The 6,032-nt window shown below is 39.3% G+C and overlaps 1 long non-coding RNA gene across 1 annotated transcript; it reads right to left on the reverse strand.

Annotated features, from left to right (window-relative positions):
- Positions 1-2,726: 2,726 nt before the first annotated feature.
- LOC123094668 (uncharacterized) lies at positions 2,727-6,026 on the reverse strand. The gene is made up of 3 exons (XR_006445912.1): positions 5,760-6,026; positions 4,199-4,319; positions 2,727-3,164 (listed from the first exon to the last, which is right to left on the reverse strand). It is a non-coding gene; the product is annotated as an uncharacterized lncRNA (long non-coding RNA).
- Positions 6,027-6,032: the final 6 nt, after the last annotated feature.

The following is a 6,032-nucleotide window of genomic DNA, read 5'->3' on the forward strand; positions in this document are numbered from 1 at the left end:
CACACACACACATCTGGCCTATTTAGTTTCGCGTAACAGAATATTATTCTATTACCCTACTTGAACTTACAATTTTAGACGGTTGTACTGATGATTTTCGAGCGGTTGAACCGATACTTCTAGTTCTGTTTAACAAATCTTTTTCTTTAGTTCAAAATATTTTTGCAATTTTTTTGTCATAATGGGGCGTGTAATATATCATTGGAAAGCTCTTGACAACTATATTTCAAGTATATTTAAGATTTTTTACAAAATCATTATGGTTTAAGAGCAGTTTTGGAAAAACCATTTTTTTAAAAAACTGAAAACGCGAATGGTATTTTGGACTCAATTTTCAAACGGTTTATCTGAATTGAGCAAATAAGATGGCGTTAGAAAGCTGGTGAAAATCCGCATCTTCCATATATCTATTGTTTTTTCTAATTCTATATGATTTAAAAGTAATTTGAAAAAGGTGAAATTCTGGGCGAAGCGTATTTTCATGATTTTTTGCAAATGGTTTGTCGGATTTACGCAAATGATACGGCATTGGAAAGCTATGGAAAATACGAAACTTTTTTGTATTGAAATGTTTTTCTAATTCCTTACGGTTTATAAAACAAGTTCGAATACGGTCAAATTTGATTTTGAACGCGATTTTTTTAAAAGTTTGTTGAAATGAGGCAAATAATATATCGTTGGAAAGATATCGAAAATATGAAACTTAGTCATGTTGAACATTTTCTCAAATTCGTATCCGTTGAAGAGTAATTTTGATTAGGGTGAGACCCATCGTGTTGTTTTTCCGCCAGAAAAAACAGAGTACTTGTACCATTCTACGGGTGCATTTGTACTGATGTATTCTTCGGAGAGTAATTTTGAAAGGTTCCAAAAAAAGATTACTTGAACTGATGTCTATATGGTTTTGTACTGAACGTGTTTTAACATACTCGACTTTACTTTGTTTTTTCGGTATGGTTTTCCCCGTAGATTTTCAACAGTTTACGGTATTTGCGTTCTCGAACTTGCATGGTTTATATCGTTGAACTGAATAATACTTTTAATAAAATGAATAGGTTGCGTGTTTCATTTTTTTGAACTCAACTTTGTTTTGTGATGATGTTTTGAACTTCTCTTATTTAACCCCTTGAACTTAAGTTTTTTTGAATTTTCGTGTTTTTTAGCATTTTTTCAAAGCCAATGTAGGACCTCGTGTTCAATTTTTTGTGTACTTATATGCTAGTAATAATAGAACATTTCTGAAATAATTTTTTGTCCATTTGTGGGCATCAACCAAAATAGGCAGGAGAGAGCACTATTGAACTGATCATTCTTTTGGACCGAACTATGTATGTGTTTTCTTTTTCAAGAACTTATCCTGTAATTTCAAATACGGTGAAGCCTGTCGTATTTTGTTTCTGTTCCGAAAACAAAGTACTCGAACTGATCTCCGTATGTATTTGTACTAAGCATGTTTTCATAGATTGGACTTTTACTTTGTTTTTTCGTAAGGTTTTGCTCTTAAAGTTTTAATGGTTTACGGTATCACCGCCATTTACTTACACAGTTTATATCGTCGAACTAAATGATATTTTTTTCAAAAAGAAAATGTTTTGTTTGTTTCTTTTTTTGAACTCAACATTTTTTACAATGACGTTCTGAACTTCTCTCATTTTACGACTTGTACTTTTACCATTTGAATTTCCATGGGGTTTCTTTTTTGCTTGAACTTTTACAATTTGAATTTCTGCCATTTCTTTTATTCCGAACGGACCACCGTTTTGAACTCGTACTGATCAATATTTTTAATTCGAACCATTTTTTCTTTCATCATCCGACATAATTTTTTTCCACACATATAATACATGTATATGAATCATATTATCCATAGCACCGACCTCAGCACAATAATCATCAACCTATTCTTGTACAGAACTTTTCAAGCACCCACATGAACACAATAATAATTATCAGAAAAATAAAGTGCTTCCGCACATGGGTACAAAAAAACTTCCAGCACACTTGGTCCTACTCCTTGTCTTTAGTATCGGTTCAAGAGGTAGCGCGTTTTAGTGCTTCCACAGGAGTCAAGGTGGCAGTCGGGTCGGGTTTGACCGGGTCAAGCTCGCTCAAACCCATGCCCGAATAACTAATGGGCATAGGACAGACCCACGACCCTACCCATGGGTCTCAAGTCAGACCCATGCCCACATCAGGCAACCCGACCCATTAAGGCACCCATCGGGTTAGAAACATACATTTATTTTTTACTTTAAGAATAGCATGCATCGTGGATCCTACCAATGTTGTAGTTCTTTTTAGCTGACTAGCCACTGGGCGCAGCAGTGAGTAGTCACATCCAGATGATGCAATAGCTGCTGCCTCCTCTAGTCAGGTCTCGAGTCACTTATATAGGCAAAACTGCACCTCCCACCAGCGCGACTAGGCGAGGTGGTACTAAACAAGGTGGCAACCTGTGTCCTTGTCTCGTTGCATGCAAAAGTACGATACGAGGTGGGCTTGCTTTGGAGGCCTAAATGGCCGACACGTTACTCTATTGAGGCCCAAATGGACGACATGGTAGCCAGCAATAATGCTGGGCTGCTGCTTACCTACTCAACAAATGATCCAAGCAGTGACATTTGATTCATTCATGGGCCTTACCAGGAGCGGTCAAAAAGAAATAAAATGTAGAGCAAAGATGCATACATGCATCGCTACTGGCAGCCTTGGCTTGTTCTAAAAAAATTAATTACTAGCAAGTATCTTCACCAAAATGTCCACACATAATATAAAATAATAATATACTTTAATCACTTATACTAATCGGGTGACCCATCGGGCAACCCATGGGTAGAACATTATGCCCATACCCTACCCATGACTAATCGGGTTACCCATCGGGCTTACCCATGAATGAATATGGCGACCCATACCCTGCCCATTCGGATCGGGTGTCCATGGGCGCGGCCGCCCATGGGTCGAATTGCCGGGTTGACACAGGAGGATTGCATTAAACCAGAAAAAAATCATTCTTTGCCACGGATACGGAGAACAATTCTGAAGAAATACAAAATAATTTTTTGAGTAATAATGATGTACTCTCATTCAACATTCTGGTGAGCAAACTGCAAACACTTGTATTCTGTAGCGCATGTGGCTGCTGGCCCCGAGGCTTCATTCACCTAACATAGAACAACACATCCAGTTCAAGATTAACTATCGATGCAGGCCTTAATAAACAAGAGCAACAATACACACATGTACTGTTTGCATGTCTAACCACAAACCAAGACTAACATGTATTGTTTGCTTAGTCTGGGATGGACTGCCAAAATTTTACAAAGGCACTTAACTACGTTGAGTGCACACATGATTTTTGGGTATTTCCTCAAGATTGTGCACAATAAAGCATACAGATTGAAAAGAACAGAAAAGTTGAACTGAAAACCAAAATAAATGGCCCCGGGTTCCCCATATAGCAACTAAAACGTCAGTACAACTACACCTTTTATTGCTGCACTACTACTTATACAAGGTAAATCCATAGTAAAAAAATGAACTAACATACTTGTACTTAATATCTTTGTGCATGTCCATGGCGGCAGTGCACAACGGTCGAGCATGTAGCTCCTGTGCTGGAAGCAATTGCCCTTAGTGGTGGCCGCTATCGTAGTTTGCGAGTGAACTAGGAACAAAATAAAATAGCTACAAAAATTGAAGAATGAAGTACGCGGGGTCAGGTTGGACTAAAGGAGCAAAGCACTAGTGATAATAATAATAAGGCAGTCGAGCATCTAGTTTTGGCGCACCCAATAATAGTTGAACTGAGATGGTCAACTAGTTGTAGAGTTGAGATGATCAACAACTCTGTACTGATCATCAAACCGATATTGCAGCAGATTGTACTGTCTCTATGGTTCATTATGTATTGTTGAGATAAATACACATTGAACTTCTACACCAAAAGCAAATTCACTAATAAATAACACAATCTTTTGAGCAATATAACAAGTGTTGCATGAAATACATCAAATGCTGAGAGCAATCTAACAAGTGTCACATGGAAATGGAAGAAAGTGCAAGAAGTACTAAAGCAAGGAATACGTTTGAATTAACCAGGAAGACGACATCACACAACAATCGTAGTAATTGAACTGCTAGTCTTTTTGTCGAATCAGGCACTGAAGAACTGTTGTTGGCCATATAGAAAATATACCAAAGGAGAAATCGGACATGTGGCGGCGCCGGTGCAGCACGGCGTCCTCGGCAGAGAAGCAGCACTCCAGCACCTCAACACGCGAACACCCGTCGGCTCCGGCGACTTTCGCCCACAGGATCTGGTCACATCAAGTGTAAAAGTTAGAGGAAGGTCTAGGTCGTCCTGGTTACAAAAATATCACACAACCAAGTACTGATCAAAATCAATCATTGTTAGGCATTAGGAGAAAAGGCGACACTTGAGTACTATGACGTTGGTGTCAACAATGTTACCCTACTGGATCTAGCGCATGGCTTCTCCAGGGGCGCGAGGCGTCGGGGGATGCCAAAGTTAACAAAGGTAATTCCTAAATATGTATCAAAACAGGAGGGAAGAAAAATGGAACTTTTAGCTCAAAACTGATCTTGAATAGTAATCTCAAATAGTATTGCAGAAAGTTTTGGTCCGTCCTGTAACTTATTAGGTGGTAAGTTGGTAAGAAGACTAGTATTCACGTCCGTTGGAAAAAAAATCCAAGTTGGCATGGTTTTTGTTGAACTGAGCCTTTTGTGCTGAAACTGAAAAATGCTTGGAAGCCTTGTGCTGAATAAAACAATCAGTACATGTTTTTCCTTTCTTTCTATTCCTATTGACTTCTCTGACTAAAAACTCTGACTCACATCAACTAAAATAAGATAATTGAACTAGACTAAAATAAGTAACTCAAACACACAGCACCGTTTTTTGAAAAAACAGTAAGTTTGACTATATAAACCTTCTTGTATTTCTAATTTTAGTTCAATTGAACTTTCATAGCGGGATTTATTTTATTCATTTTTCTATATATTTCCTATTTACAATTGCACACTGTGAACATCCAGAGAGCAAAACTAGAGAAATACATAAACATGAAAAAGTTGTACACCTTGTCATTTGAATAAATTACATTCTTGGATACCTTGGTTGTTGCAAAGGCAAGTTTGTAGCAGTAACACAAAATAACTAGTACTATAGTTACGCATGGGAGGCATCTCTTTTTCACTGGATCGTCACATGGCATTGATCTCTTCATCTAGTCTAATCTTTTTGTTTTGGCCTTGCTTGCTCCTGGATGTGCCCATATTCTTCTCTATCTCCTACAATACTGCTATGAAAATGAAGTCTCAATTATATCATGCTGCAGATTTCTCCTACGATGAAAAGCACACGCACCACCACACTAGGTTCGGTACCAGCCTGCCTCTTCTCGCCTTGCTTAGCCTATTTGTCACGACAAGCGAGCACCAATGGCGAGCGGCAAGGAGCAGAACTTATAGGCTCGGAAACGGCAAGGAGCAACTCTCACCCCTGCCATTTCATCAAACAGGTGTTGGGCACCTTGACTTCTGAACTTTCATGATCTTTCAAGATGAGCAAGTGTAATTTTTCATGGAACCAAACTTCTGAACTTTTTCCAAGACACTCTTTGAACATGTTGCGGTGTGCACCAGTGCCGGCAAAAGCTCGCTCGTGAAGGAGCATGGCAGGAGGTGCTCGGACGGATAAGGGAGGAAGAGTTGTACTGGTGTGAGCCCCTTACCTGGCTGGGCCTGTGTGTAGAACTGAGCTTTTTTGTCTTGCAGTTCGTCCAACCCCCCTCGTGCTGCAGTATAGAGAGAAACAAATTAGCGACAGAAAAGAGCAGTAGAGAGGAAAGAGATGTATGTACTACTGTTGTTCTTTTGTTGAACCGCAACTGAATGTCATAATGCAAAGAAATTGGAGAAGAGGTTGCCTGTCAGCGGTGCTGGATGCAGAAGACCGTGAGCGCGCAGCTGGGGAGGGGCATGGCGGCGGCACGTCGGGGAGGGGG

This window comes from Triticum aestivum, chromosome 4B (genome assembly GCF_018294505.1).
Source record: "Triticum aestivum cultivar Chinese Spring chromosome 4B, IWGSC CS RefSeq v2.1, whole genome shotgun sequence".
NCBI classification, from domain to species: domain Eukaryota; kingdom Viridiplantae; phylum Streptophyta; class Magnoliopsida; order Poales; family Poaceae; genus Triticum; species Triticum aestivum.